Source organism: Adelges cooleyi, unplaced genomic scaffold (assembly GCF_023614345.1).
Source record: "Adelges cooleyi isolate 19-005CV unplaced genomic scaffold, UGA_ACOO_1.1 ACOO_flye_CR_arks_rails_tigmint_CR_PRNA_376, whole genome shotgun sequence".
Lineage (NCBI taxonomy): Eukaryota > Metazoa > Arthropoda > Insecta > Hemiptera > Adelgidae > Adelges > Adelges cooleyi.
Genome location: NW_026096053.1, coordinates 13,920,444 through 13,931,172, shown reverse-complemented (window position 1 = coordinate 13,931,172; position 10,729 = coordinate 13,920,444). Strand labels below are relative to the sequence as shown.

Here is a 10,729-nt window from a genome sequence, read left to right as displayed (position 1 = left end):
TATGCCGAAATAATAATATTAATAATAATAACATATGCACTGTATAATATTATAATGTATAATTTCCGTAGTTCAAAAATGAATCCCTACATTTTAAAATGGGAGTTTAGGCAATGTATACATTTTACAGGCGAAGAAAAAAAAATCTAGTTTTGGTACACTTTAAGTAGACTTCTTCTGACATTAAACCAAAATTTTACCATTTTTAGTACAACATTATTACTATTGACAGAAATCTCCTTTCAACATCGAATAATGTCCTTAAAATAAATCAACTACCTATAAAAAAAATGTCTAAAAAAACTATTAAAACTTAACAATTTAATTATTAAATGTACCGCATTAGCAATGGAAAATTGGAGCTTTTTCATAATTAACTGACCAATTATAATTAGGCATCAACTTACTAATATTTAATTGTGTTGTTTACAATATGCACTATATTTAAAATATATATTTTCCAATACAAATTTAAACAATTTTTTTGAATTCATTTTATGCCAGAAAATTGTCTATGTATATTCATCATTAGAATACACACAAAATACAAATAGAATTTCACTACAAACAAAAACGTTTATACCAATATTATTTCAAGTTGAGAATATACTCTATTTGAAATAAAAGTATATGAAAGAAGCACATTTTAATACAAATAAAACGTTCTTAAAGATTATTTCTAGGCATAATGCTAAAACCAAATTTAGTCAATAAAAATTACTAGGAAATAATTGTACCATATGAAATACTTTAAATGAAATTCAATTAAAATTTAAAAAAATGTATAATATTAACTATACATTGATTTTTTTCTCTAATTAAACTATTTTATTCCCAAAATATGTTTAATGTAACTTTTGTACTTTTTAGTTTTTCTAGTATATATATAAATTTAGTAATAATAAATGTATTTATAGTGTTATCGATGTTATATGATGTAATAATATTTTTATTTTACAAATATTTCTAAATAAATAGAATAGTATTTGTTGTTAATTTGTTTATACCTCCTTATAAGGTGAGCGGTTAATGTATGAGTTTAATATTAGTTATAACTATAATAACACAAAATTAGTCAATTCCTTTGACTGACCGTGATAGAAAATTAAGTATCAAAAATAATATCGCAAGTCAAGAGACAAATATTTTAAGGTATATATAAATTAAAAAAAACATTTATTTATTTATGGGTTTAGATTAGGTTAGGTAAATTAGTTTGGAAATAATTAATTTCAATAAATTAGTATTTGACAAGAATTAAAAACTGGTCTCATAACTTTATTATACACCACCTTACGTAAAATACTTTTACTTCATAAAGTCCAGTACAAAAAATATATGATTATATGTTATAATGATATAATTTTAAACTGTTTCTCATTTAGTGGTGGTAAATTTAAAGTAGGTACGCACACAAGCCATGACTGCTACAATATTACATACAATTTTAGCATATATGCATGTTGTAGAGTCTATGCTGATTTTAAAAGATGTTAATAAATAAATGCTATTTTATCTTATAGTCTGTTATATAATCGAAATGAGACTTTTATTATTTGGTTTTGTGGATTAAAATTTGACTTAATCAGTAGTAGAGTCTCCTGGGTCATTTTGGGTATTATTATGTTGAAGTCCTCAAGCTATTGTGTACCATTATATTCCTTCTCTGTTTTAAAAAACTTCTGTCTCGTTAAAATTTGTTTTAGGAACATATTTTTTTCTTTACTTCCATTTACAGCAGTAGTTAAATGTCTTTATTCACTTATTATTTTCCTCTTCTATCAATGACTTATAACCATTTTGGTTTAATCTATTTTATATTAACTTCAAGTCGAATCTGAGAACATTTTATTACAACGTAATAAAATTATCAAATAAATTTCTCTTAAGCACCCCAAAACAATTGTTTGCATTACACTGATCAAAACAATGATTCTACTGAATTGTCATTTAGTAAACAAATTGTACATTAAAGTAAATAAATAAAAAGATTTTATTGCAGAAATTTACTATGAAAAAAAAGGAACTCTGCCAAAAAATGGTAGTTGCCAAAAAAAACAAATTAACGTTCAGTACACAACAAAAAAAAAGTACTTAACAAATAACATTGATGTTTTGAAATGTTTAATGAGAGTTCAAAAAACAAATAGCAACAACAAATATAGTTGTATTTTAATAATAATACACGTAAAGAAAATTTTGAAATGAGAACTTTGGAAAAAAATTACGTTCATGGAGGTACTGTCTATAACAAAAAAGACTGAGCTGAGGGGGGGGGGGCAAATATGTGGGCAAATTTTCACATACAAAAGAAACAATGAGGTAGAAGGTACAATAATTGGTTGCGATAGATAAAAAAAGAGTTTGTCAAGTCATCAATATCAAGTTTGATTTTTGACGAAAGAAAAAATGTACAAATAGTTGTTTACGGGTTTACGCATTTGTCTCAAACGGAGGGCTCAGTAATAATCATTGGAAGGGGTCTCTTTTTTTAAAAGATTTTTTCACAGTTTTTACAAAAGTTATTTATGGTGATAGGTCGGGAAATAGTATTTGTCTAGGGGTAAAAAAACTTTTAATCTGCTAAAACAAATTTTGAATATTGGTAAATAAAAATCTCACCATAAAAACAATATTATGCCTCAAACTGCCTCATCTTGTGTTATTAAAAAAGATTATTTAAAAAAAAAACATGTCAGGACTTATATAAACTTTTTATTAGCAACAAAAGAAATTTCAAAAGGCTGCAAGTTAAAAATAAGTTACCTTTGTCCCCTTCAAAGTCAAGAAAAACTAAAAGTGCATAAAGTTAACTTAAATTTTTGTGGAAATTTGATAAGTATTTTGGCACAATTACATTTTCTTGACTTTTATTATTTTTCTAAACATAAAACATTTATGTAAAACAGCAAACTTCAGGATTTGATTTTTATCAATTCAAAAAAATATTAAGTTGCATTTCACTTTTTATTAAGGACTGCATTTGGGAGGTAAAGAAATCCGCGATGCCAGAAAAGTACCATTTTTTTTTCTTGTAAATGAGGTGAAATTAAAAAAAAAAATAGATAAATATGATAAAAAACAAATATTGTGTTGGTGAAGACAATAAAACATTTTAAGTTTAGGTATATCAGGCTGCCTGTTAGAAAACTGAAACGGCGTTAGTACCTTATTTATGAATATTATCTCAAAGCTAATATCACCTTGGTATTGTACGGTTTAAGAGAAGCAAATTATTTTTTATAATAAATATAATTTTAGGAGTCACCACCTAACCTTCCTCAGGTCAGACTAACAATCAGTCCAATGGTAGCAAATAGCCCTTAAACGGCAGCTAAATTCAATAAAAAAAATGTATATACAATATTTATCTGAATGTATTACCATATATTAAGAATCTTCTTCTTCGTCATCAAATGACAAGACAAGTTTTTCAGATCGTTTAGTTTTTTTATTCACTCTATGTTTTTCTTCAGACTGCGGAGTGCTTTTGGCTGGTCGTTTAAAAATTACACGCTTTGTCAAATCAGCTGGTTTGGTATTTTCTTCTGAAATTGAATGCATAGTTGTTTAATATTATTTTAAGGTGAAAAGGTGAAAATTTCGGAGCCATAGCTGATAATAATTTAATACACCTATAATAAACTTGCCTTTTTCTTTTTCTACTTTTTCTTTTAATGCTTGTTCAGCGGTTAAATCTCCATCTCCTAGTACTACTACTGTAGGATTATCATCTTCGTAAGACTCGTCTTCTTCAGAATTTGGAAATGCTCTTTTCTGTAAAATTATAATTATTACATACCATCGAACATTTTTTATTATTTACATCAACTATATTTTATTACTACAAACAATGTAAACTATAGACACGTGTGCATAAAGAGTAATTATTAATTATTACATCATGTCTATAGCGCTTACAATTTTTTTTTAAATATACGAGTTATAGCATCGCTATTCCGAATACATCATTAATAAAAGGCAAAATTATTTATAACAAAAGCTCTCAATTTGTTATCAATGTTTGGGCAACGTCTCAAACAACATACTCACGCAACAACTTATATTTTAATACTTACTGTGCAAGATTAGGACAAAAATTAGATGGAGGACTGTTTTTTTTTCTAGCAGATAACTCTAGAAAAAGAAACTGGCCGTAACCATGTTGTAAATTACACCTCGACGCTCCTTACAAAAAATACCACGTTTCAGTTGCCAAACTAAAAGACAAATCAAAACATGTGATTTTTTAAACAGGGCGTCGATTTAGTAAGTAGGAAAGCCGCCATGTTAACCCTTTTACCATCCCCATCCTAAAATTTGTAAATCTCAATAATGTGACAGTGTATTTGCTATAATTGATTCTCAAACCATAGTTGATTATTTTATAATATTTTTTGTAAAAATAATGCCATTTAAACTAAAAAAAAATAACAACTGATCAATTACTAGTGTAACGGGTACATCAGCATCCTGTTACCACTCGCCCTATATTAATATTTAATAATAATTAATGCATATTTTGAAGCAAATGGTAACAGGCGGCTAAATATGACCGTTACAGCGGTTAAAAAGAATAAGTTCATGATCAAATATTTTGATTGGAGCAGAAAACGATGAGTAGGCGAACCATATTTAATTATTGTATCACTTAACTCACTGCCTAACTTATTAAATACATATTATTTAGTTTGCCAAAATATACACAAGTAAATAGGTAGGTTTTTTTTTTTTTTTTTTAAATCTTACTTTGGTATCGACTGTTGGTCCTTCCTTAAAATTAATTTCTTCCTTTAATTTTCTTATGAAAGATGGTTCTTGAGGTTTGATATAATTAATTTTGTTTCGTTTCGACATTTCAGCGAGGGCTGTTAAACATCATATCCATGCCAATTTTTTTTTACATCTAATAGAAGTATTTCAAAACAAAAATTAAAGTTTTCTCCAAACAAAATCAATTATATAAAAATATTATTTAGAAAAACAACAAAATAAAACGGATATACCTAATTGTTTGTGTGCAAAAAAAACCCACTTGTATAAACTCCTAGAAAAAATAAACTTCTGAATCGAAAACTGCTCGTTCGGAACAACAATATTTGCCCATTGCAAATGCAGAACGCTTAGTAATGGGTTTATCACAAATACTTACAAAATATTTATTATAATAATACAAAGGTATATTATTTATATACAAACCTACATACCTATGAATACAGATAAAATTCTCGACGGGTACCGATGATTTTGTATAATAAATTACAAGCGATATTCGATAATACTAATAATTGTAAACTGCACCGAATTGAAAATATTTATACACCAGAATAGAGTTTAGGACGTGACTATCGAACAACGTTTCATTAAAGGTACAATATACGAACTACGAAGTACTGAATCGTGAATACTCCTCAATTCAGAATAATCCATAATACATTACACAGCATACACTCGTGTCGGCCGAACATTTACAGGGTTCCCAAAGTGTACAGTCGGCGGGTTGGTATATTTTATGGTAGAAAGTTTTATTTATTTTTGACAATTTTAAATTTAACCGATCGACGACGACGCTAGTGTAAACCGACACCGAATATTCTCTAAATTTACATGTTTTTTTAAATTTTTAATTATTTATTATAAAAAGTTCATAACGATCGGCAATGAAACACCCGCGCAGGACAAGCGGGCATTTTGGGGCACCATTAGCGTTACGCCGTAATCACAGCTACTTTTTTATCAACTGCCATAACTCAAGTAAATTCATAAATGTCCAAACTCTAACCGAATCAGGTAGTCAGGATTTAATTATTTAATATTTATTATTATTGTTTTTTTTCTAACTTCTCGGGGTTATTTACTATATAATCTACCGATATGTGTAGAAAACAGTATAATAATATGTTATACATTTCCATTAGACTTAGTTGGTGACTGTTTACTGATGTTATTATATATTTTGTTTTAAGGGATTGTTTGCACTGTTTTTAGGGAGTGTTATTGTATAGGCAATATTTAAGAAAAAGAGGTTTTAATAAATTACTACCGTGTCAATTAATTTACCGGTTAATTTTTATTAGTTTCAAGATATTATTTTTAATTTAAATAATTGTTTCTAAGAGTAAAAGCCATTTTGGTTTATTTTAGACCAAAAAGCTAGACAAAATTTCAAGTACATAAGATGTTCCAATTTTAATTCTGTAAATAGATTCAAGCATTTTAGTTAGTTTACTTGCCGATTTTCATTAAAAAATGTCAACTTCTTGTAATTAAAAAAATTATATTTGAAATTTTTTGAATATCAATCCTCAATTTTTTTACATAAAAAAAGCATAAAATCAAACATCTGTTTCTTACTTTACCTAGACTAATTATTAAAGAACTAGCATATGCTTACAGAATTGAATTTGGACCAGCCTAAGTAATCGACATTTTGTCTAGCTGTTTGGTCTTGAATACGTCACGACCACATGCAAAAAATGTCAGAATTAAAATGTAAGTTGTGAATGTTTGGTTAATAATATAAAAAAAGCCGACTAAAGAACCTAGTAAAGTTCTCCTTATTCGAAATATGTAAACATTTATTTCCTTCGAATATTATTTAGTCAATAAAGAATACTCGTAGCGTAGCTATGTTTAGATGAAAACGTTTTTTTATATCGCTGTCTAGTCCTAATTATTGAACTAATAAATAATGGTTACACATCACAGCTTAACCATTAAAATAAGATTTTACAATAAAATTGCCTATAACCAAATCCTTAATAAATGGGGGTATGAATGTATGATGTCCTCTTAAGAATAAAAAAAAAATTGTTTTTATTAAGTATATTAATTATTGTTAGCTAAACTATTTTAAAAATATACATTATGAACATAAAATGCATACATTTTTCAAAAAAATACGCATAATTTGTCATTTTTCCCTTGTGTAAGTATACAGGCAATCCGGTTTGTTTAGTTCTAAAATTTTTATAATATTTTCCTTGGAAATTCATTTATCACTAATCTTAAACGTTTAAAGGACTTGTACAGATTTCTGATTAGGTATACAATGGTAAGGAATTACTGATAACATCTATAGGTACGGCTTAAGGTAATCGGTATATTTGGAACAAATTTTACTGCACCTTAAGTATACATTTCTGTTATAATTTGTATGCTTGATTTATGTGGTCTATTAATAGTTTGGCGTATTGTTATTTATTTTGTTCTTGCATAAAATCCAAATTCGGCACAGTGTATGCTACAAGGACCGTATCGTTTTAAATTTAATTTATCGGTAAAGTAATAAAAGTAAAATAATTTACCAAAACATACGTAAATGTTTCCTATTCATTTATGGTGGGATTTGTGATTGGACAAAAATATTTTACTATTATTAAAACTCTAATTATAACATATACACCCACAATTCAGCTGACTATTATAATAATCAATATTTAAAAAAAACAACTGTATATTGTAAATTAAAAAACAACATTTTCGTTGTACTAATAATATATTTTCACACATGTGTAACTGTCCAATTTTACTTTGACAAATGTACGTATCTCAACATCTGTATCGAAGTAGGCAAATACTCATTAGGTGTAACTATTTCTTGTTGACATTCAAAGGTCGAGTAAAATAAAACATTTTTGTACAAGTTTATTTAAAATTTTACCAACAAAATGATGGCCGGTAAAATTTTCCTGTTTTTTGTCATTGGCATTTTAGCTTTGGTAAGTTTTATAAATTATTGTCTTATTTATTTATAGCCGTATTCACAGTCAATTTATGGGGCCCATAGTACTTATATATTTGTCAATTATTGTATTATTAACAATTTAAAAATTTAACAAAGTACGCCGTACGGTGTCCAAAATAATTAAAAGAGTATTTTATCAGATATTTTCATTTGATATGCCCCTCGCCCCACGGGGGTTGCAGGTTTTTTTTGTTTTTTAGCCGTAATTTTAGGACTTTTTAGTTGAAAAATTGTCTGTTAGAACTTATTTGTTCCTAACATGTTGAACGAAGGAAAACATTGGGACTACATTTTTTTTATTGTCGGAAACCAGTTTTTTTCGCAAATTTTGTATATTTTAACATAAACACGTTAAATCTTAAAAAAATATTATCAAATTATTCCAATATTTTTATGGGCATCTATTTAGAGTGATCGTGGTAAGGTATGAATTTTCGTTTACTTTTACCCGCTTAAAATTAATTAATATGTATTTTAAAAAACAACTATAAACAATGTACTGAATAGTAAGCTGTGTCTAATTGGCAACTCACTTGGTGAGCAGTTCACTTTCATATTATTTTACCGGTTTTAGATTTTAATTAATTTTTTTTTTTTTTAATTTTAAGTTTTAACACTTTTATGTATAATAATTCCTGTAACCCTGTGACCTCCCCTTTCCCACTATGCCCCGACCCCACTGTACTGGCTTTTATTGTTTAGTTTTTAGGTATCATGTATTTTTGATCTTCTTTATGACAGTCTGTTGGCGGTGACCAAAGAGAGATTCATCAAAGTACGGTGTCCAGAACAATAAAAAGAATATCTCATCAGATAGCCATTAAAATGAGAGAATATGTTAAATTTCCTCGAACAGAAAACGAGTGGGATATAATTAAACAAAAATTCTATAATGTTGTTGGAATGCTTGGAGTTGGTGCTTGTATTGACTGTACCCGTGTAAAGATACAAAACCCAGGTGGTCCCAACAAAGAAGTTTTTAAAAATCGCAAAGGATGGTTCTCGCTAAACGTTCAAGTAACTACATATGATTACTCTACTAATCTAAACCTTAAAATCTTATAACCAAAAATTAAATAAACACAAGTGTTTTTGTTTAAAAAAAATTACCATACCTTACTGGTTTATATTTGTTTCTTAACAATATTAAGGTTGTTTGTGGTCCTTAAATAGAAATGTATGATGGCGAGGAAGCTATCATGATAGCTTTATTTTTAATGCAAGCCATGCGCATGCACAGTATTTTTAAACTATAATCATTTTTTTCCTCGGACCGAATTACTTGTGTAGGACCTCTATAGATTCTAAATCGTATGCAGATGGTACTATGGTAGGTCAAAAATAAAAAAGTGAGCTCCTTCATCCTCAAAACCGGCAAAAAAAAAATGACGAGTTTTTCTACCGTCAACTTTGATTTGCTATATCTTCGCTAAAATCATCGAATCATTTCGAAGTTTGTAAAAAAACATTGATTAGGCATGCCTCTGTCCACATATGGCCCCAAACCCAAATTTCGACAACCCCCTGCTCCCTGAAAATAGGTCTAACACGAACCTTTAAGTTATAACCTGTGTAAAAAAAAAATCTGTAATCAAAACTTTTTTATTATAAAAAACCCAAAAAGGGATGTGGATTTTGAAGACAATTATTGGTTTAAAAACTAGAAATGTAGTATATGACCTGTTATAGGTCAAAGAAATGAGCTATTTCCTCATTTAAATACATTGGAAAATCGCTCTTTCCATTGTGCCACCCTTTATAATCACAAAAAAGTATACCAAAAAAAAAAAAAAATTGAAATTCCTTAACCAGTTGTCATTTGCTTGTTGCGATTTTAAATATTTTTATATATTATATACATATTTTTTTTCATACAAAAATATTTACATTATACCTATATTGATAAACACACTTTGGCTTCAATACCACGGATACATACGTGAGTACATGTATTTTTCAGATCAATAATTTTTAATTTCTAAGGTCTGTTACAACATACCAGGTACGACGAATTATAAGACTTGTGATTTTGTTGTAATAATTATATCTCGGCTTATAAAATTAAGTAAATTGCGGAGACACGCCAATTCCTAGGTTTACACATTATGTTCACATTTTTAAAAAAGGATATGCTTCCCCTCCTCAAGTAAGCCAAATTTTTTTATGGTGGGGTTTGTTAACGGACAAGAATTATCGAATGCGGAATGTAGTTCCATTTCTGGAGGTTCATGCGACGAAATGATATTTGCTGACTTTTACTAGTTATTCTTCGCGTAGAATATAATATTTCATTATTAACTCTAATTACTATAACATAAACACCCACATTTCAATTGACTATTATAATAATCGATATTTAATAACATCGATATTGTATATTGTTAATTAAAAAAACAACATTTACCAGGTACTAACAATGTATTTTCACACATGTGTAACTGTCCTATTTTATTTTTGACAAGTTTACAAATCATAACATCTGTATCGAAATAGGCAAATAATCATTACGTGTGACATTTCCTGTTAACACTCAAAGGACGAGAAACAACATTTTTGTAAGAGTTTATTTATAATTTTACCACCAAAATGATGGCCCGTAAAATTTTCCTGTTTTTCGTCACTGGCATTTTAGCTTCGGTAAGTTTTATAAATTATTGTCTTATTTATTTAGATACCCAAATTACATATGGTTAATTAATAAGTGGTGGTCGGTCGATAAATGTTGATTTACTATTATTATGTTTAATTTCTAACGGTACAAACATTGCTTCAATAAACAATAATTGCTATTAAAAAAATCTTAACTTCATGATTTAAACCGACACAGCATAAAGTCACATAGAGGTTGGAAAAGTTATTGGTTTAACAATAATAATGAGTGTTTTTTTAATGGTATCTTTTAACATATACTTCTTTGGCCCGATTTATTCTAACCATGAGGAATATACTCACTTAAATGGGTTGAAAATTGAATATTGAAAA

At 27.9% G+C, this 10,729-nt stretch overlaps 1 long non-coding RNA gene across 1 annotated transcript; it reads right to left on the bottom strand.

The window, feature by feature from the left end:
- Positions 1 to 3,651: 3,651 nt before the first annotated feature.
- LOC126840981 (uncharacterized) lies at positions 3,652 to 4,201 on the bottom strand. The gene is made up of 2 exons (XR_007686120.1): positions 4,080 to 4,201; positions 3,652 to 3,777 (listed from the first exon to the last, which is right to left on the bottom strand). It is a non-coding gene; the product is annotated as an uncharacterized LOC126840981 (long non-coding RNA).
- Positions 4,202 to 10,729: the final 6,528 nt, after the last annotated feature.